This window comes from Larus michahellis, chromosome 2 (assembly GCF_964199755.1).
Source record: "Larus michahellis chromosome 2, bLarMic1.1, whole genome shotgun sequence".
Taxonomy (NCBI): Eukaryota; Metazoa; Chordata; class Aves; order Charadriiformes; family Laridae; genus Larus; species Larus michahellis.
Window position 1 is genome coordinate 161,554,119 of NC_133897.1, and position 21,834 is coordinate 161,575,952.

Sequence of the window (21,834 nt, forward strand, 5' to 3'; positions counted from 1 at the left end):
GTGTGATATGAAGAGCTTCTACCCACATTCTGGAGGGCCGGGAAGGCCAGGGCTGTATGATTAAAAAACAAATTATAACAAAAACTGATGAGAAAGTTGCAGCGAAAGGCAGCTAAAGTGGAGATGTGAAGCCACCCTTGGGCCATCTCCCCTAACTTTCCAGTTACAATGGAGAACAATTTTTCATCCCTGGGTTTTCAGAGAAGTGTCTCTGGCAGAGGCAGAAAAGGACTGAATGAAAGTAGTTGAGAAAGAGAGTGAACTGGAGCTCTGCGGGAAGACAGGTCAGCTCAAGGAGATTTCTACTGGCGGAGATATTCAGGCTCCCTGTCTCCATTGCAATGCCAGGCTGCAGTACAGTACCTCCTTTCCTCCCACTGTGATACAATGGCCAACTGTCAGATGACAACTTTCCTTTTGGCAGCAAATGTTTTGCTTCAGTGGATTTTTCTGACTAGGAGCCTGCAAACACAGCGGATGCTTATGTTCACCGTGGGAATATAAACTTCCTTCTTCCAATCCATTAAGCATGGTCTGCAACAATGTCCGCACCACATCTTATTATACAAATACGTGTAATCCATCAAACAATTCAAAAAAGTAGAACTCTTCAAAGTTTGTATATCTGGCTTATAAACTCTGTTCGCTTTGTGGAATATGCACAGAAGGCAAGTTACCTGAACAGTTGAAAGCACATCATAAATTGCGTATGAATCAAAACAGACATGGATGTAAAAAAACAAACCACATCTCCCTTCCCCCAAAACAGAGATGGGGATTACACTTGAAAGCCGTAGAGCATCCAACGTTATGTTGTGGGTTATGGCATTGGATCTAAACTATTGGAATGAATGTTCTTTGGGATAAAGGGGATTCAGCAATTTTTCATTATCATTAATCTCCCAAAAGCACGTCTAAGAGAAAAATAGCAGCCAGTAGTTAATTAGACATCTGTTAAAAAAAATAAAAAATAAAAAAATTCATGTTGTGGGTTTGGTGGGGTGTTTTTTTCTGTAGAATTAATACATGTGAAATGTGCCAGACAGCAGGGGCTAGAGATGAAAGCTCTCTCTTTGCAGAGCAAATGCAGCCCCATGTGTGTCTGTGCCAGGCTAGGACAGGTGTTTAGCCTTCTCCCAGTATGGCCCTTGCCAAAAGAAAATTGTTTCATTTTAGAATCCTCTCCTAAAAATGAAGTGTGGTCTTAAAACCCTTTTCAGAAGAGCAGCCACAGCTTGAGGTATCACGTATGTGTACTACTGCCTTCATCTGCAAATGTAGAAGTAAACAGGCAGTGACATACTCTAGAGACTGCTATTTCCCAAGCCTGCTAATTCCCACTGACATTATTTTCTAAAAGCCTGTTCCTCCCTCCCAAATGAATGATCTAATTCATAGGTTTGTGGTCCCAAAGGTTTCAGACCAAAACATCTGAAATCTCGAAATGTCTGGCAGATCAATGTGCACATCAGCAAGTTTTTAAGTGCAGATGCTGTGAAGTCAATATTGTTTCATGGAGCACACTGTGGAGGTCTCACTTATCACAGCCACTACTGATGGGAACCTCTGTAGCACCAGAAGCCCTCATCCTAGATGGACACTTTCCTGGGGCTCTGTATTCACAGGCAACCACTCTATACCCAACACATTTCTTGGGAATGGGACACCTCACCCTATCTCTGCCTATCCTACACATCAAAAGCTTAATCTCTTCAGCCAACCAATCACACGTGTGTAACTATAAAGGAAAAAAAGCCTTACTTCTAATTCTCTTTTGTACAAACTTAAGCACAAAATGGAACATCTCTGTAAAGTCGACTTTTTCTACTATGTAGCAAGAGCAGGGCCATTGCCTGCCCCAAGGAGTTTACTCTCTAAGGGTCATACCTGAGATCTAAGGGTGGCACCTCTGACGTAAGGGTGAGAGATACACATCAAAGTAATGTGTTTTGTTTAGGCTGCGTTACAGTAACATAAGGATTATCATCTCACTATATAAAAATCTCTGTATTTGTATATATAATATATTTATATATGTATATTTAAACAAATTGGGAAATGTATCTGAAAATCAGGATTGGTTTTGGTTTTGTTTTGTTTTTTTTTTTTTCTCTCCAGTCTCAACAATGTAAAAGAATCATTTGATTAATTAGTATCCCTAAAAAGTCATTAGTATCACCTCCAATAAACTGTGAGGCATTCATGTACCTGTATGCCAAACTTATTTGAAGACTTTATTTCAAGAAGCTGCAATGAGAAAAAGTTAGAGAAATTACTTATGAGATCAAAACTTGAAATATAAGCTTCATACCCAGGAGGTAACACTGATGAAAACATGATAATTATCAGCTTGATTCTGCAAAGTCTTAATTGTCTCCAAATCCATGTCAGTTCTGCAGGATCTGCTGAGCATCTTGCAGAAGCGAAATCCTCTTGCAAAACATGATTACCCCAGCACAGATTTTGCCATCCTCGTTGCTGATTTCTGAAGTAAGGTGGTGGTCGGAATGAGCTGTTTATTCTCCTTCTTTTAGCTAAAGGAACACCTGAAAGAGAGTTGGGCATAATTTTGCATTAAGGTTGTTTGCATGTACCATGGAAACTGCTCTAAAGATCATCTCTAGTAGGCAATCTCATCTTTATACAAACTGCTCAAAGGTATCTTTCTGCAATTCGCATTGTCATTTTCTTTGATCTTTATTTTCTTTTTCCCTAGAGTAGATTGCCAAAGACAGAAATACCTGTTAAAAATGCTAAGAAAAATGCAACTTGAATGAGGACACTTATCTCTCTGAATGCAATGCTGGTAGGACAAGACATTGAAAACCACTGATCGCCCTATTTTCCCAATTCTTCAAAATGACTAAAGGCCTTGTCAATGACAAACTACTAAGCTTGACCTTAAAATCTGCTGGATGAAAATAAGAAAATTCCTTACAAATCTTGCTCCATGATACTATTTTTCAAGCAATGGGAGGCACGGTTCTGCCACAAGTAGCATAAATACGATTAGATAATTTGCTGTCCTGGCGTTATGCATAAAATGAAGTTTGCTTTTAAAACCTTAGCACCAATTATCTTTAGCTATTAATCTCAAAATTAAAAAAAAAAATAAATCCAGCATTGTATCACAAATTTAGTGGCTGCAAAACCCTTTTGCACCAATGATTCATAGATTCTCACAGCTGAGGACTGTTTGATCAGTTACTTTGACATCCTATTATCAGGCACCTTTCAGTCTTTTACTTCTATGCCAAGCTCAGTAAGTTGCCTAACCAGCAACTTCCAGGAAATTTCCCATTCTTTATTTGAAGACATCACAGATGGAAAATCTTTGCAATCTGCCCCAGTGGCCAACTGGCCTTGCCGATCAAAGTTTGTTTTCACTGTAGGTTTCCTTGACATTAGTTCCCAGCTATTAGTCTACCTGAGGGGAACCAAAATTAAATTATCCTCTGTAGATGATGGAGGGAGAAAGAAACACTACCACCATGCCTTTACTCTGTCACATTAAAAACGGGGACATGGATCCAATATTCCTATTCTGTAGGAAAACCCCTTACCCAGAAGGCAGTATCCAGAGAAGGTGACAAAATGCTCCCTATTCAGCCTGTTGTTACAGGTACATCCACCTAAAGAAGGTACAAAAATTGCTTCAGTTAGTATAGGATAATTTAGACCAAGTCTGCTGTTTTTTAAGCCATAAATACTGGGCTGAGACTATATCTGACTCTCTCTGTGGCCCTTATCTAAATAATCAGCTCAGAGCCACATAAGGACTGAAGAGCAGAGGTGCCATAGAGAGCATCATTGCTGTCCCTTGCTGGGGAGCATGCAGAAAAGTGCTCAAGGGCCACCTAAAAGCAGTGAGGATCTGTTCAGGGACAGGAGTAGGTCCTTTTTCTGGGAGTGGGACTCCATCATTAAAAACAATGGTCCCTCTCACTTCTGCTTGTGAAAGTTTAAAAAAGTTTTTAGAGTAGCTGTGCTTTGGCTGATGCTAGGGAGAAAAACAGCCTTTCAAAGGAAATATCACTACAAAATCCTTCCCAAGGTAGCACTGTGATCACTTCAACAGAGACAACAGAGAAGCAACTCAAGGTGGAGGCACAGAGTGCAGGAAAACTTGTCTCCAAACCAACACAAAATGAGACAAAACCTCACTCAGCTCCCTGAGATTGACTGGGACCCCCTTTAAGTCCACTGATTTCAATTAGTACCCTGGAACTAATTTCTCCTCTGATCTCCAGCGCACCTGAGCTGCCTTGCTGGTTTATTGGCCCCCTCCTTTGACCGCAATTTTCTCTGGCTGCGGGCCAGAGGGAACATTAAGCAACTGAATTTCCAAATTTAATTATAGTGTTTAAATAATGATACAGAGCATTGATTCCATTTACTCACAACGGCACAAACCAGCTTTAAGTATTTAACACTTAGGGCACTTCCTGTCTTACTGCTCTCCGTTTAATCACCTTCTGTCAATTTGAAAAATCCCTGAGAGGCTGGTCTACTTTATACCTTTAGAGAAACTGGATACCCCAGGCATTACAGCAGCTTTTATTTAGTGTTTTATGTCCTGGAGAGAAAGATTTGCTTGAAATGAAGTAGGTGGTGTATTTGAATCTTTATATTGCGCACTTACGACTCTGAAACTGCTTCGGTGCTGGCACAGTCTAACCTGAGTTTATAACCGGTGCATTTATAAACGCTTTTTGCTGGTCTGGCTCCACAAAAAGGACTCTGAAGTGGGGATACATTGGTCTTTGCAAGGAAATTAAAGTCTAGAGGGCTCAGAGTATGTTTGATGCAGGTTGGTCACGTGTTTCCCCGTACCAGGGGACAGCCCCATGGGCAGTGCCAGTTCCTGACCGCATTGCACCCTCACAGCCCCAGGATGCTGCCTGCAGGTGTCTGCTGCGGGCAGCTGTGAGGTGTTCCTAGTCCCCAGGTCCTGCGAGGCCATGGGAGTGCTGTGTCCCTGGCAGCTGCTCTGGAAGATGAGCTAGCCTGGGACAAGCTGAGATTTGCCCACTCTCCGCTTTCCAAGTATTTCTGTCTATCTCCAGCAAAAAAACATCCCACAGCTATAGATGACAGCAATGCTATGGCACACCTATGCCACAGAGCTTGGAGCTTTCTGGTTTAATGAGGCTACGCAGGATGTTGCTACTAGGCTCACGCTTTCCCCTAAGGCTCCAGCCAGCTCAAATTGTCATCTGCCAGCTGCAAACAACATTAAGTAGGGCAGGAGTGTTGATCTGCTTCAGGGTAGCAAAGGTCTACAGGGAGATCTGGACAGGCTGGATCGATGGGCCAAGGCCAATGGTATGAGGTTCAACAAGGACAAGGGCCGGGTCCTGCACTTGGGTCACAACAACCCCAGGCAGCGCTACAGGATTGGGGCAGAGTGGCTGGAGAGCTGCCTGGTGGAAAAACCTGGGGGTGTTGGTTGAGCTGGCAGTGTGCCCAGGTGGCCAAGAAGGCCAACAGCATCCTGGCCTGTATCAGGAACAGTGTGGTGAGTAGGACTAGGGAAGCGATCGTCCCCCTGTACTCAGCACTGGTGAGGCCCCACCTCAAGTCTTGTGTCCAGTTTTGGGCCCCTCACCACAAGAAAGATATTGAGGTGCTGGAGTGGGTCCAGAGAAGGACAACAGAGCTGGTGAGGGGTCTGGAGAACAAGTCTCATGAGGAGCGGCTGAGGGAGCTCGGGTTGTTCGGCCTGGAGAAAAGGAGGCTGAGGGGAGACCTTCTCGCTCTCTACAACTGCCTGAAAGGAGGGTGTAGAGAGTTGTGTGTCAGTCTCTTCTCCCAAGTGACAGGAGACAGGACAAGAGGAAATGGCCTCAAGTTGCACCAGGGAAGATTTAGATTGGATATTAGGAAAAATTTCTTCACTGAAAGGGTTATTAAGCATTGGAACAGGCTGCCCAGGGAAGTGGCTGAGTCACGACCCACTTTCTCTGCTTTACATTTTCCCTCGCTGCTGTTGGCATCTTTTTTTTGGTGCTTTGGTGATGCTGTTGGCATCATCATTTCTGTGCCTTGCCAGTGATACAGGCACAGCAGGGTTGTACTTGTATTTTCTCCATGTGCCAGTGCTGCCAATGAGAGACTGGGAGGAAAGGAAAGCATGGGGACTAGGAGGGGAAGACAGATACAAACGTATTTAAATTTGCGACCTTCCCTTCTTGGGACTGAAAACACAGTGTTTCTAGCCCAAGTTTCCCATACTGACTTGACCAAAGAATCCCCTTCTTGTTCTCTCTGCCACGTTTGTTCAGCCACTCTCCTAGGGGAGGCTAATTTTGCAGCTTCCTTGAACTGATTAAGAGCAGCTTTACATTAATAACAGTGTCCTCTTGACAGCTCTTAGTGCTGATTTGCTACACTGCTGTGGCAGCGATCCCAACGCCTTATCCAGCAGTCACAAGCGGTGGTGCTGCAAATCCCCACTGCAGCTGAGAAACATCCCATCCTTGGTGCCCTGGTTGGTCCCACCAGCCCAGCAGAAGACAGGTCTCTTCCCTCGTCCCTTGTGGTTCCTAGTAATGACACAGCCAGGCTGGCGCTGCCCTGACAGCCCCGCGCAGGGCTTTTTGCACCCACCTGGGAGACGCTTTTCTTCCCTACTTACTATTCCATGCACCGCCTGTGAGCACTTGCTGCCACAGAGCTTCACAAGTGATCTGATTTGCTCATTGGCCCCCGAGGGAGAGATTCGCTCACTGCAAACATCACTTCTTTCTGTCTTCTCCTCCTCCAAGATACATTAGGGTCTCCCGTCACTCAGGGGATGTGCCATCGTGCTGCAGACTGCCTAAGAGCGCATTTTATTTTATGCTTTCCGACATCTGCAAGTTTTCTCTTAGCCTTAATGGTTATTAATGGTTTCTTCTACCTAGCGGGTGCCCTGTGCCTCCTTTGACTTGGCGGTAGGAGCAGAGGGGGCTGAGGAGCTGCTTGTCATGTCCCCTTTTTCCGAAGTTTCACTCCCCACATGAGGGCAAGGAAATTCCTATCAGATCCAACTGCTCATTTTTCTGTTGGGAATGCCTTAGCAGACCCTCTCTGAAATATGTTCACTTAGATCAGTCTGGTGTAGGTTATTCAGCTGCCCCTATCCTTTTTGCCGAGTTTCTCTGTTATCTAAGGCACCGTTTACTGGAATTACAGTTTTATCTCTAAGATGAGACAGGCCATCCTAGATCTGCCTTTTTTGGGCAATCACGTCTTCATCGCAGCTCTGGAATAAGCCATGGAGTCTAAGTGCTGAAATCATGTCTAAATTCCGTATGCCACATTATATCTTAGATGCCAAAAATACTTTCTTGTTGATGTGGCACTTTCCTCCTCTGAACCTGAACTCCCATCTTCCGTGTTACTAGTTGGTCTCTGGTTTTCACATCAGAAAGATTAGGAGGCAGTAAAGCGGTTTATGAGGTGATTTTTTTTCCATGTAACTACTTTCTATGTAACTACTTGCATTTGCAAAGAGATTTTTAATTCTGAAAAATAAGTATTAGTAGAAAGGCGGTTGGGAAAGCCATAATCTGAGTTTACCTTGTAGCCTTATTCACGTCCTTATGCACCCACTTCCTAAGAATAACAACTCTTTTTTTTTTTTTTTTTTTTTTTTTTTTTTTTTTTTTTTACTTCTTCTTATGCAGTTACTTTCAGAACAGAGGAGGTGTAAAATGCTCCCATTTCACTTCAGGGCATTTTATATTCACTTACCACTCAGATGTGAATGGCCACACCAGGAGCACTGTCTGGAGAATCACAGGCAAATGCCCGTTCCTCCTCCTCCTGCTTCCCAGGGCAGCTCTCCAACCTGAAATGATGGAGGGCTGTCACAGGGAGACTGAGGTATGAACAAGCCCTTCATCTCAATGGAGCCTTGAATCTTAAGATTTATGTAGGTGGAGGAAAAAACTTTTCCCCAAAGGCTTAGGCATGCTCACATCCTTTGTAAATGCAATTACTGTAATGGTATGCTCCACTCGGGATAATGTAATTTGCATGAGAAGTGGTCTATATTTAGTTTAAAGACAGGCTGTTTATTGAGTGTAATATGAGGCTCAGACTTTACAGATGAAGACTACAGACCATGGCTACAAGTTATAATGGTCCTTGTTCTCTGAGCGCGTTTGACATCTCTGCCTTACACTGACCATATTCTGCTTGGGCAAATGAAGAAAATCACAAGACTCCAATTCCATGGGGCAACCTGCAGTGTGTGAGTTAAAGCTGCATACTGCAATTTTTCACAAGGTTTTTGCTGGAAAAAAACTTCTCCAGAGTATAAAATAGTAGAAAACATCAGACTCATCTATTAGCTTTGAAAAATAGAATGCACAGACACAGCAAATGAAAACTGGAATATGTGCATACGTGCAAGGCCTCCAGAGGAAAAGGCATGGAGGACTGCTGAGAATCAAATGAGGTTCAGGAAAGATCTGATAGAAATTTGTGCTCTTGGGAGGAAGGGAGGGAGACATATATACAGGAAACTTGCATTTTACGCAGGGAACATTATATTTTTCTTCATCCCCATTTCTCTTCCTTCCCAACCCCACATGCATTCATCCCCACTGGCCTGTGAGATTATATGTTGAATAGGAATTGGCAATGAGCTCCTTGCGTTGAAGGGATGGCTTTGGTTGGAGCAGAAGCTTGCATAACTGTCCTCTGTATGGACTTCCCTCTGCTGGAGAAATTTGTTCCTTTGGCTGGATACACAGAGGGCTTGCAATTGAGACAAAGACGGGATTTTTTCCTCTTTTGTTTTTAAGATTTCTTTTTTTTTCCCCACATTACAAAAAGGATAAACTGATTTGTTTCTAAATGCATGAAGCTTTTTATTATTGTTATATCAAATTCATTCTGTGGAGGTTCACAAATTCTATACAAGGCTATTTTTACGTCCAGTTAGAGCCCCTGGGTTTTATAGTGTAAGTGATGACACAACTAGCTAAAGTAGCAGGCAGAGAGACATGGAAAGCCAGAATAAAAACAAAAGACTATGGAGGCTGCATTCATAAAACAAAATGAGGCAATAAACCAAAAGGAAACATTCTCAGAAGTTGGTTCTTTCATTTCCGATGGCATCAGCTCCCACAAACTGTCCAAAAAATATAGACAGATGTAATCTTTTGCTACATAACATTTGTCAGATAATAAATATAAGCACTGCCACCCTCTCCAGAATTGTTGTTTTTATTTGAGGGACTTGAAAAATAAATGTCCTTCCTGGGAAATATTTAAAACAGAAGCAATTTGCTGTTGTAGAGAAACTAGTAATAATCACTTTGTACCTCAGTTTTTCAGGGCACTCTGGTGACTAGTGAATTTTGCTTTAATTCAGTAACAAAGAAATCCCCCATCTGAGATGAAGAGAGACCTGACACCAGAGATGGAAGGGGTTCTACTGCATGGTTTTGAGGCGGACTGTTGCTGTTTCTCCAAACACAAAGTTCAAAACTAGGAGCCTGGTTTTAATTGATCATGTGGTAGTGATATCATGCACAATTTATCTTTGGGTCTAGATCTAGTGCTCCTCAAATTCTGAATTGTTCAGAACACTGGGTAAAAAATATCCCATTTTTGCTGCTGTACCATAAAAACAAACAAACAAACAAACAAAACCAAACCAAAACAACAAACCAACCAACCAAACAAAATAAACCCAACAACATCAACAAAACAGAAAAAAAAGTCTTGAACTGCTTACTTCAATGTCTGTCAGTTTGACAAGATTGGAGGCAGACACTTGCATTGATCCCACAGTGTTCCAGTATGGTTTGTTTTTTTCATTTATAATGCTCAGGCCACAGAAAAAGAAACTTGCTAGAAATATGATTGGACATATAATGAAAAATTATACTTTATGTACATTTATGATTTTCATTAATCCAAATTGTTTAAACTAGTGAACAGGCTTCACAGAGGAACTTGAAGATAAATGGACACTGAGTCTGCTAAGTCACAAGATGTGGTGGGTGGCAGCGTTCGAAGACACTGACAGACTGTGCACTCATCATCCTTTGGCTGCTTAGCTGGGGGAAATGTAAAGCCCATGAAGAAAGAAGAGGACCTCACAAGCTCGTAGGGCTTTTATGGTTTAATTAGTTAAAACCAAACCCATGATTTTTTAATGGAATTCCAGTTTTGTTCTCTCCTGCAAAGGCATCTTATTCTGCCCGTACCACCATACCACTGAGCATCTCCCAGCATCGCACTAATGTGCCTCGTCTTTGCTGTGTGTGGCTCGGTTTTGTCTTGGTTTACAGAGAAGGTTGGTGTGAGAGGTTCAGTGCTACGTTTGCATGTTTTATTGTCTGTTGTTCTTATAAAGAATTATGAAAATTGAAGAAGTTCCCTTATAGCAGGTGTTGGAAATGTCCCCTTGAGTCTTGAGGGAATTAGCTGCTTTTTGGTGATGCCTGAGAGTCAGAACTATTGATCACATTTCTAGAATGGGACTGATTGAAAACTCAAAAATGCTTGTGCCAGGCTGTTTTGTTGCTTGATGATGAGGACCAAGACTTAGGAGTCGGAGCGGCTAGAACAGGTCTGAGGATGCCAAGGTAGACCACCTCACCGCTGGGGCCACCGTAGTGTCCTGCGCTAACAGGAGTTTCCACATGTGCAGACAGTGGTCATGTAAGTGGAAGGTAATGGAAGTGTGGACTTCAGATCATCATATGTTAAGAAAGGTTGGGGTCTTTTAGATCAGTGACAGTCCTGACTGTAACATACTCCGCGAGGTGTAATCCAGGCACGCTCTTCCAGACACAGGTAACTGCCTTCTGCTGTTGTTTTCTAATTGTCATATAGGGATCCCCCACAAAAAAACCCAGATTGTCACACTCTGGAAGATTGAATGTTTGGATTTTTGTCTGAAAGAGCATCCAAGGCATGGACGCATCTGAATTCTCTGACTGTATGGAGAGAGGATTTGACTGTAAGGGTTTGGAAAGGACAACATGCCAAATGTTAGCCTAACCTGTGTTAACCCCTAGTTTACACTGGAAAAGCCATCATTTGTTCCAGAGAAAAAATTGCTTTATTTGGCATTACAATGAAAATAAAAAAATAATACTTTGTAGTTCACTGAAGTTCATAATTGCTGAACTGAGAGTTCAGATATCATGTATGATCAAAACACCTTCTCTGTTCATTCTGATTATGAGAAATGTCTGCTTCTGATTAAAGTTACTATCGCCTGGTGCCAGGAAAAGTTATTATGATACAAAGCATCCTAGGATGTCTTCATACACCTATTCTACAATCACAAGCCACTCAGATCTTGACCAGCAGATCACACCTGAGAAGTCAGTAGGACCATCTTTCTCCTGGACTACAATAACACTAAAGGGCTAATTAGCAGGGTAAAATTTAGATGTTTCATATTTAATACAGTGAACCAATATGATATACAGGCAAGTTAGCAAGCACATACAGCATTGTAATAGGAGGAGTGCAGTGGAAGGTCTCTACACTATTCCAATCATGTCCTTATCTTGCAGCCCCTCTGATACAGTTAAAATTTGTTGGACAGTTTATAGGTAATATTAGTTGTGGATGAACACCAATCTATTAATTAAGTTTTCCCACTAGATAAGCTATCCTCTTTGTTTGTGGTTTGTACTATGTTAACATCACAACATTGTTCCCCAGCATGGACTGCAGAATGTAGACATTCAACCACTACCCTTTTCCAAAACAATTACTTCACATACCCCAAAGTAATGAAGGAATTGTGAAGTGTTTTCCCCTTTAGCTGTAACCAACAATATAAAGAAAGATCAAAGGAAGGCTTTTCCCCAGATGTCACACTCCATTTCCACTTCATTTCCCCTTGCTTGTTTTGATTGATGCTCCAAGCTAAGGAAAAGAGCATTGTTTTTTCCTGAGCTGATTTTCTCTCTCAAGTGTAAACAAGCAGAGAATGTGTAGAGCTGGGCAGCACAGGAAGCTAGCAGGCTAAAATCAAATGAAGGATATCAGCATTGAGTACGGCCTGGATTCCTGTGGGAATGAGAAAAGCATCAACATCTTCAAGGCTGGCCACCCACACTGGTGGTCTGATAAGTACCCAAAGAGATGGGATGTGTGTGACAACCCTATCGCATGTAGCAAGTACAAACACCATATTGTGTCCTCCTCCCTGGCCAGGATTTGGAGTACAGAAGTGCTCAAGTCCAGCCCCAACCCTGAGGCACCTGCCCTGCAGGTGGGGTGAGAGGCGGGTGCCTTGGAGCAGAGCCCAAAAGAAGGGGGCACTAAAGAGTCACCAAGCACTGACATTTCTCTTTGGCCTGGGGATTTGAGGTACCCAAGCCCACCTATCCTAGGGACCATCTATCCACCACAGCCTTCTTGCAGCTCCTGCTTGGGTCCAGCTCAGGACACTGAGTTTTGTGGCTGCTCAGGGGAAGAACAGGCAGAGCTGAGTCCATGTGTCTCTTGTAGAGCCCATTGCATGAAGCTGCTTATGAGAGAAGAGTGCGGGACACTAATACCTCTCAAAAACAGTGATTCTCCCTTATTGACACCACGTGGTATAGGCGTAAGACCAGCCACTGAATAATGTAGAATATAATCTCAATACCAGTTAACTAGGAAAAAAACATTAACATACAGGAATACGATTTACCTTATGTCCTACCTGGTGACTGAAGGGCAAGAAAAAGGTAAATGTGCATTAGATCATAAAAATGATGATAGTTTCCATAATAAAATACATTACTGTCATCAGAACCACTTGATATATTTACAACCAAGTCTCCATCGTCCCTTTGCATCTGCTGTGATTCAATTATGATGGTAGCACCAATCTGTTAATATTGTTTTGAGCTGGCTTAATTTGCCTTCCGTAATTTAGGCAAATTACAGGAGGCGAGAAGGGCTGAACAAGTAACCTTATTAGCAAAGAGACCTTCTTACGGATGCAGGCTGAATGAAGGTTAAAGAAAAAAACTTAGAACCAAAAAAAAGGAATGCTAAATAGTTCAGGATGAAAATTCCCCTTTTAGATGGCTGCTCACATAACAAAAAGTTAATTTACTTGACCCTGTGTTAGTGTCAGTATTTTTATTAGGGATTTTTTTTTTCTTTTTTTTTTTCTTTCATTGTTTTTTAGGTCAGTATTTTCTTGACAGTATAATATATGGACCTTGCTCAACAGACATTTATTGTATTTATGAATATTGTAGATCATCCTTCCACAAAGGAAAAGAATAGTGTTTCTGAAAATTACTATGTCCAAATTATATATTTTCTCCCTATTTAAAAAAAATAAATAAATAAAATAGGGAGAGATGATATTTATGGAAGCTTTTTTCTTGTGTCTCTTACTGGTGTAAATGCAAAGTGATTTCATTAAAATGCATGAAATTACCCTGGCATAAAATTAATATGGGAGGAGATTTCGGCCCACATTTCTTGTATAGATTCTGAAGTATCAAAACTGCCTCTGCTACATCAAGAGCTGCATTCATGTAATTCAGGAAAGGATGGGGTCTAATGCATTCTGATTATTCCTTTATCAATTTTCACTGGCAGCACTAGTCTATACTATTGAATAAGTTATTATGCTTTGATTGATTTATCTTTCTTCAGGCATGCATTTTATATTTGTCGCAATTCCTGTAAAAGAAAGAAAAGTGATGCCACAAAACATGAACCCCGACTTTTCAAAGCAAAAAGTTATTTGGGTAATTCCCATGGAAGAAAAATTTGCAGTAATTTGTTCTTCTACATTTGACACTTAAATAAAGAGCAGGGGATTTTTCAGTGGAGGGTTGAATTTTTAATCCAATTGCCTTTATTTTCTCTGTCCTCCTCTCAGCAGGGATTGATGATGGCTGCTCTAGAAGAGAACTGATTCAAAACACACTGAAGAGTGCGAAAATATCTCCATTGACCTCCATGTTCTCTGGATCAGGCCAAGCTGTGGTTTGCTTGGCTTCTAGGACTCCTGGTTTCCGTTTTCCTAAATTTCAGCATGAGGTTAATTTGCTTAAGAATGAACAAAATCTCCACTTTCAATGGATGTATGTGGCAGACAATGGAATACAAGCATTTTAGCTGAAAACCACCAACAAAAAATTTTTAAAACTGCATATTTTGGCTTCTGTTTGACAGTCCTCCAATGCTATGCCAGAATTCTTCATCCTGTTCTGAACTTTCTCTCTACCTCTGTTTTATCTCTGATTTTGGTAGAGATGGGCAATATTTAACTCTGCCACCCCTATAGAAAATTGACTTGTTGGCTTAACAAAATGAAAGCTTGGAGGACACACGGCAGCCCACCCACAAGGAGGCAATTACTAGGGAGGGAAAGGAGATGGAGAGCAATATTGTCATGAGAATAAATGAATAAAAGGAAAAAAAAGGTCAAGACTGCCCTGAACTTAGCAATGACGGCAGCTGCTATCTTTGTTGCCATCACTATGGAGGAATCCAAAGTACAGAGGCTGTTATACTGGGGGGACCCTTGGTGCAAGCACATGGTAATGGGAAAAAAAAACGCATACAAATAATCAAACTATCTATGAACACTTAGGAGAGAATGAAGTGTCAGGTAACTACGGACTTGGACTTGCCATGTCACTTCAGAGCAATCTAACGTTGTCTGTGAATGACCAAGAAGCCTGGTTTGGTGAAGAAGCAGCAGGCACCATATATCCAGCCTTTACAAGGGTTTGGGTTTTTTCCAAAGGTTAGTTAGGGAAGCATGGTCCTCAATGAGCCCTTCTAGTGTGGGCCACAGAAGAGCTACCCAGAAGAGCTATGGCATTAAACAGTAGTTCAACTTTTAACTGAGAGAAAGTATCTTGTTCCCAGCACCTCATGCCTCGCACTGGAATCCCCTCAGTTTCCTCTTATGTTCCTGTGTTACAGGATGTTTCTGGTAAAAGAGGACATTTGTCAGTTTAAAGTCAAGAAATAGCAGATTTCCATCAACCTTTACCTCTCCACACGTAACATGTGCTGCCCTAGGAGATTAGATTTACTACATGCTTTCTCAATGGAAAGTGGTCAACCCAAACAGATCCTACAAAACTTCTGGTAGCCAGACTGTAGTCAAAGAGCCCACCTTCATTCATCCGCACACATAGGCAAGCAGAAACTTAAGGCAATTATGGTTGACAGCCTTTGCCAATTTGGGGACAAATAATGAAGAACTTCAAGTCTATCAAAAGCACAGTGTTATTGAGGAAGTTAATTATTACACATAAAGATGTTAATACATGGACAGGGATAAACCATAATGCTGTCCTTCATGCAATCCACATAAAAATCCCTAGACTACAGACCACTATTTCATTCGTTCTGCTTTTCTAACATCTGTCATGGTACTTATATAATTTTTTATATTGTGGAACTAAGAGGAAGAGTTGCCTTTATTTTTATTTTTCAAGTCCTTATTCTGTTTCAGAGAGGCATTTCACCATCAGATTTTAGACTCCGTCTATTTGGGGTGGGTTGCACATACTCATAATGAACACATGTAATTTACTTGATATCAGAGAGACAAACACAGATATGCTGTATTTATCCAGGAATAAGGCTTTTTTTTTTTTTAATGATTCAGGGCCTGTTCTGAATAAATAATCTTGCATATATCATTTGTTTTAAGATGGATGAGCTATTGCACCAATATTAAAGATAGTTAAGAATTATCCTCCACAGTATAAATCACCCAGTTGCTGTGAGGGATGTCACATTGTACGACAAAAATGGAAGCATAGGAAATTAGAAAAGAGATTAATGTCATGTTCTGATGCTCTTGCATAGAAGTTATGTATAGTTTGCATCTCTACTGCTTGATCTTTCCATACCTAAAGTAATTGGTTTATGAAACATCCAGATTCTCATAATGAAAGATTAGATACAGTAAACATTTAAATTAATCTGTCTACTAAGTGTGTCCAGAATCAATACCAGGATGTACATTTTTAGCGTCTTGAGCTAAATTCCTCACTAATGAGAGGTATATTTTTTCATTTAGTGGAGCTCTTCTGAAAGGCAAGTGTCTGCTATCTCATCTGATCACAGCAAATGACCTTCCTCTTTAAAGATAACTTGAGTTTATCAGATTTAAATTCAAAATCCTCTCCTAACAAGGGTCACAGATAAGCACTGAAGTGCCTGGAAGGGGAGACCTGAGTGTGGCAGCCAGTGACTTTGCTCAGTGTATGGCTACATGATATGCTGTGTGAAGACGTGAACATGCTCTGCCTGTGCTTTGAGCTGGCCAAAACCCCTTGATCATGTGCCTTGATCATGGCACCAAGCAGAAGGAGATCAAGTCCAGTACTGTGTCGATGGAGTCACACAGCTTTTGCATAGTGCCTGGGCTGGATCCTGGGGTCTGAGAGCGCAGGCAGTTCATCGTTCTGAGGTAGTCGCCATCATAAAAGCATGGCGGGTTTCTCGATGCATTATAAAACTACTGGGAACGTGTCTACGATTCATCATCGGTAGTCAAGGAGGGCCAAGAAATCTGGCCGGTGTTTGGAATAAAATGCTGTGTCAAAAGAATTCATCCTCTAAGCTTTGCCTTTGTAATTACAGCTTGCTTCTTAAATACATGAGCTGCATTCCAGCACGACATATCGTACCATCTGCTAGATGCTGCCCTTGGGAGAGGGAAGAATCTGTAACATAAAAGAAAAAGTTCATTTTCCATAAGTTTTGCTTTTTTAATCCTTAGATATGTTTAAACTAAAATAAATTCAGCAAATCCCCATAAAGAACATATTGAGTCAAAAGCTTGAAAGCTTTCTCTCTCATTTCCTTCATGTTGAACTGGACTCATCTGCTGAGTAAGTCCAATTGTAACAGGACGTGGTTTGATGTGGCACCCAATGCCTATAAGTCTGCTTTAAATTGGGAATTAATTCAGAATCACAATACTGAGGCCTTATCAGATCTGCTTGGATCTGTGGCTTAAAATAAATTGGGTCATTACACTGTGTAGTATGGTTAATACTAATGAGATTGTTGGTTTAATTACATAAGAAAACAGCTCTAAACATTGGAGGGTGGGATTTATGTTGGGTTTGTTGTTGGTTTGTTTTTTTAAACTAGTAGCAGCAATGATGCTAATGTTCTCTGTTCTAAATGTCTTCTCATAGCGCATTTACTATTTAACATGTCTGGTGATACAAACTTGAAAGTGTTAAGGAGAAAAAAAAAAATCAGTCAAACAAAAAGCCACCAAACCACACTGAAAAGCTGTACCTGATGCTGAGTTTCTGAAGAGATACATATTTTCTTGCTTCTTTTCCTTGTCAGATTGCAAGTAATACGCAAAGACTTTCCAAGCTCAGAAAAGCCATAGAGCTATGAACTAAGACCCCTGGCCTATTTTTAAATGGAGAGAGTGTTAAACATCATCTGGGAGGGTGAAGTCTACTTACAGCAGGAAGACTGAGCTTTTTCACTGCATACTCTGGGTAGTGAAGGTGCTTTGAGTTATTACTTACTGTCACGTGATTACTAGAAAAGTAAATAAGTAGAAATGATGAACATATTTAAAAACTTTAATAATGGACTACCTGATCCCCAGAAGACACCTTTGTCCATTACCTGGTATCTTTCTGATGAGCTTCATCAATAAGTGCATCTGCACTGACCCTGATAAAGTTTGTAAACCGCATCCAGACCAATGAAACACCAGATATTGATGAGCCAGACGAGTCACATAGTCACCTACTCCACTGAATAAATCAGGCCCGTGTGAGAAAAGATAAGCAAGCACCTAATACCAGCCATACCTTGGGAATGAATCAGCAAAGAGCAACTCACCAATGAGCACTGCTGAGTCAAAATCAACCTGTGGGCAGATGGGAGATGCCTAGTGAATGCGAGCAGAGAGGTGATCTCACCTGGAAATGGGAAACAAGCACTAGGGAGTTTCATCTAACACTGATGTTCACTGCAGAAGTCAAACTACCCTAATGGATAGTCTAATTTTCCTTTAAAAAGGGTCTGAATCTTTTTAAATATCTTATCAAAAGTAATCTACTAAACTACCTTGGCAAAACTAGCTGTGATTTGCAGGGTCAGTCCACCTGTTTCTCCTCCTGTGAAGACAAGCTCTGGCTTCCAGTGCCTACCCCAAAAGATGTGGGCCAGTGCACAGCACTGGACACACGGAGACCAGATTGTGGTCACAGTCAGTCTGTGATTCTCTGAAGACAACAAAATTTGCAAAATTTGTGACAAGCTCGGCCTCAGCTGCCTCTCCATGTTACTGGTCTCATCTCTAAATGTAGCATCATAAAAGTTGTGAAATGCTGCAGAGTTCATAAATTAAAAATATGAAGTATAAACAGTATGTGCCAAGCAGAATACAAATGGTTATACTTATGCTGTATGGGCAGTGTTGGCCACAGAAGTCCCATAGGCTTTCTGTCACAAGGGCATTAGGTGAACACTAAATACTTCAAGAGCAGAGATTTAAATGTTGACCCTCATCTATGTTTATTAGACCATATGCTTTGCTATCAGGGGGCACGAACCTTGCATGCTCCAGAGCTGAGAGCAACAGCCCCATCTGCTCACGCAGCTCCACAACTACTGACTTGTATTTTTTATGTGGACCCAGTATTGAGTGAAAACGAGTTCTCCAGGACCTTATCAACTTAACAACCGAACCGTCAGTGAGAGTCTCATTGTCTTCCAGAACGTGGGCTTTGATCCAGAATGGTTTTTATATCTATATATTTAAAGTATTCCAACTTTTAGTAGATCAAGATGCATAACAGAATAGATGCAATATTTTATGCAGTGTTTTGGTTTTAATACTTTGGAGGCAAAAGTGAGGTTTAGGAGCTGATCACTGAAGGAATTACATGTTTTGAAAAATGTTTTCTATACATCCCATTTGCTGCATGCAGGATAGATGTATGTATATTTTCACTGAAATAGAAAGCGCTGTGATATATTTCTTCATTTCAGTCAAATACAGATGCCTAGCTTGCCATTATAGATGATTAGATAGCTATATTTACTGCTCTGAAATTATACTTAATAACACCATTGCTTTCAACCTGTTTCTTAAGCTCCAAAAGGGAAATTGGTATTGTGGTTAATTATTTTCAGCAATTCTGAATACAATAAAACTGCACACACATATGTCTGTTCATAAAAGCACACACCCCACTGCTATAGAACAATAGGCATTTAAAAAAAAAATCCTCCTGTTTTATCCATATATCATAAATAATAGGTATTTCTGTGATGGATGCTGTATGGATTAATGTCTTACTTTTCTCAGCAATTGCTTCACACACTTATCTTTAAAATACAGCTCTTGCTAACAGCAAAGAAAGAGACACCTACTTCCTCCCTATGGCCATTTAAAAATAATAGCCTCTCACTATTTGTCATCTTCATTGCAATGTGGTTAGTAAAGGAACAGATACTGAAGGCTTATTTCTGACTTGGCGTTTGATCATGAAACTCAAAAATCGCAGGTGTAATGGTTGAAGTATCCAGCAGAATATGCCTCGTGTTCTCCCGCTGCAAAGGGACCCGGTCTGCAATATCCAATGGGCTACACCCAAGGACGGCTGAGTCACCTGAAGCCAGACTTAATAGTCTTGTTCATTGTTTTGGTCTTGGAAAACTCCAATTTAGATTCCCCTTTGTTTGTTGCAGATGTGCCAGAGATAAGGACGAAAACCAGCTTCTGGAATAGGATATAGCACTTTTCTTTCCCTAACTTCATACATGAGAGCCATGCACACTCATTATCTGCTCAGAGAAATGGCTAAAGGGGCTTGGTAAAGCATAACCTGCGCTCCTACGTTCATTCTGCTCTGTCCTAAGCCAAGAGGAGGATGCTAGGGAGTGCCGAAGTCCCTCATTTGTTACAATGAAAAGGAAAAACAGAAAGCAAGAAGTACAGCCTGAAAAACAAAACTAAACTAAACTAAACTAAACAAAACACCACCACCCCTCCAAAAAAAACCCCAGCAAACACCAAAAACCTGGAAAACAATCATCATAGAATCATAGAATGGTTTGGGTTGGAAGGGAACTTAAAGATCATCTAGTTCCAACTCCCTGCCACTGGTAGGGACACCACCCACTAGACCAGGTTGCTGAAAGCCAACATCTTTTATTTATCAACAGCATCTTTATTTTATCTCAAAGTGACACCTTTCTGTTAGTCAAGTAAAGTTTATTAATGGGTGGGTTCAAAAAACGGGCCTCTTTAGTCTTATTTCATCCTTTCTGACACTAAGTGCCTCCCATTTCCCTGATTTGTCTCAAGCTGGTTGTGGGGCCCTTTTGCTAATCAAAGGTGTTTCTTCTCTTGATGCAGATTTCCTTGAAGGGCGGTTTGTTCTCCTAGCCATTTTACACTGAATTTAGCTAACTGGGTGACAGTTTTACAGAGAGAAAGACAGATGAGATGAATCCCACCTTTGGGGGGCTGACGCACTGCAAATGAATCAGCAATGGACAAATCAACGCTATTAAAATCATATGAATTTCCAGTCTTAATAACTCTTGAAGGTGTGAGAGAAGAGCTGCATAAACTTAGAAGGAACATTTTTACTTGAAATGATGAAGATGCACAAATGATGTATTTCATGTAAGGCACCTGTTCTCATGGAGTGGCTCGTTTCCTGTACTTTCCCAAAAAATTATTTCAAGCTTCTCTCTTCTGAGCACAAAAGGATGAGCTTGATAGTAGATATACTGTTGTTTTGCATGAGTAGATGCTGCATTAATTTATAAGGCTTTAAAATAATTCTGTTTAGCAGCTTGGTGTAAGATGAAAGCATGTGCTTACTCCTAGTCAACAAATACAAGGTATATAATTTACACAAAGAGATCAACATCTGGCACGATCCTTGCTGCTGGGAATGGTGGAAACTGCACAAGGTATCCCCATTATCCTATCAGCCTAATTTTGCTAAGCTCATTTTAATGAAGCGCAGAAATGTGACTGCCTATTCAGCCTCTCATCCTGGGAACATATTGTAATTAACTGCCTGAGCAGCTGTACGGTGGTAGGAGAAGGCTTTAAATGATGTGACTCTGTTGATATTACTTGTGTTAAAATGATTTTGGAGATTGGAAAGGAAGATCTGATTGCCTTTTATGGCAGCGTCTAAAGCCTAAATGAGTTCTGGCACCTGAAGGAAGAGGAAATAACCTGCAGACTTAACATCAACAGTCTGTAAAATGCATGGGGAAGCTTGATCACCATGATCTAACCTTTGCAATTATTTCAGCCCCTCCAGTTATTGTCACATATTTGATCCTCAAATATTGTTTAATTGATACTATAAATGTTAACATAAACTTGATGGCAAAGGAACAGCTATTCGCTGCGTAAGCCAATACCTTCATTATCGCAAGGAACCAAGATACCACCAATGACTTTTCTCATGAGTAAACAGCAAAGGTTCATTGAAAACCTGCAGAAAAAAATGTGCTTGGAGAAACTATTACAACACTTTATTAAATGGGAGCAAATGGAGCTAGTCAGGCAGACAGCTACAGCCTGTAAGGCAAGGATGGGGCAAGCCTTGGAGACACATTGCAGGTATTAATAAAAATGTTTAAAAATAGTGTCTTCTGTGGGATGACATAATAGTTCTACAAAGCTGATTGCTGTCTTTGTTTCTAAAAAGTAGACTGAAAGAGTAAGACAAATTAGGGTATAGACTCCATCATGGTGGAAAAAAATGGGATTTGAAGAGAGGAAGCCTTTCAGGTTACACTCCAACCGACAATCTACCACTACTGAAATGTGACTTCAAAACAGGGACATCAGATGACCATGCAAAAACAAGA

The 21,834-nt window shown here is 41.0% G+C and overlaps 1 long non-coding RNA gene across 1 annotated transcript in view; it reads right to left on the bottom strand.

Moving 5' to 3' along the window:
* Positions 1–2,206: 2,206 nt before the first annotated feature.
* Positions 2,207–21,834, bottom strand: part of LOC141739835 (uncharacterized) — a 44,711-nt gene continuing 25,083 nt past the window's right edge. Inside the window, exons 2-3 of the long non-coding RNA XR_012585799.1 lie at positions 3,564–3,632; positions 2,207–2,546 (exon numbers count right to left, since the gene is read on the bottom strand). This is a non-coding gene — a long non-coding RNA (uncharacterized LOC141739835). The remainder of the gene's footprint in view (positions 2,547–3,563; positions 3,633–21,834) is intronic.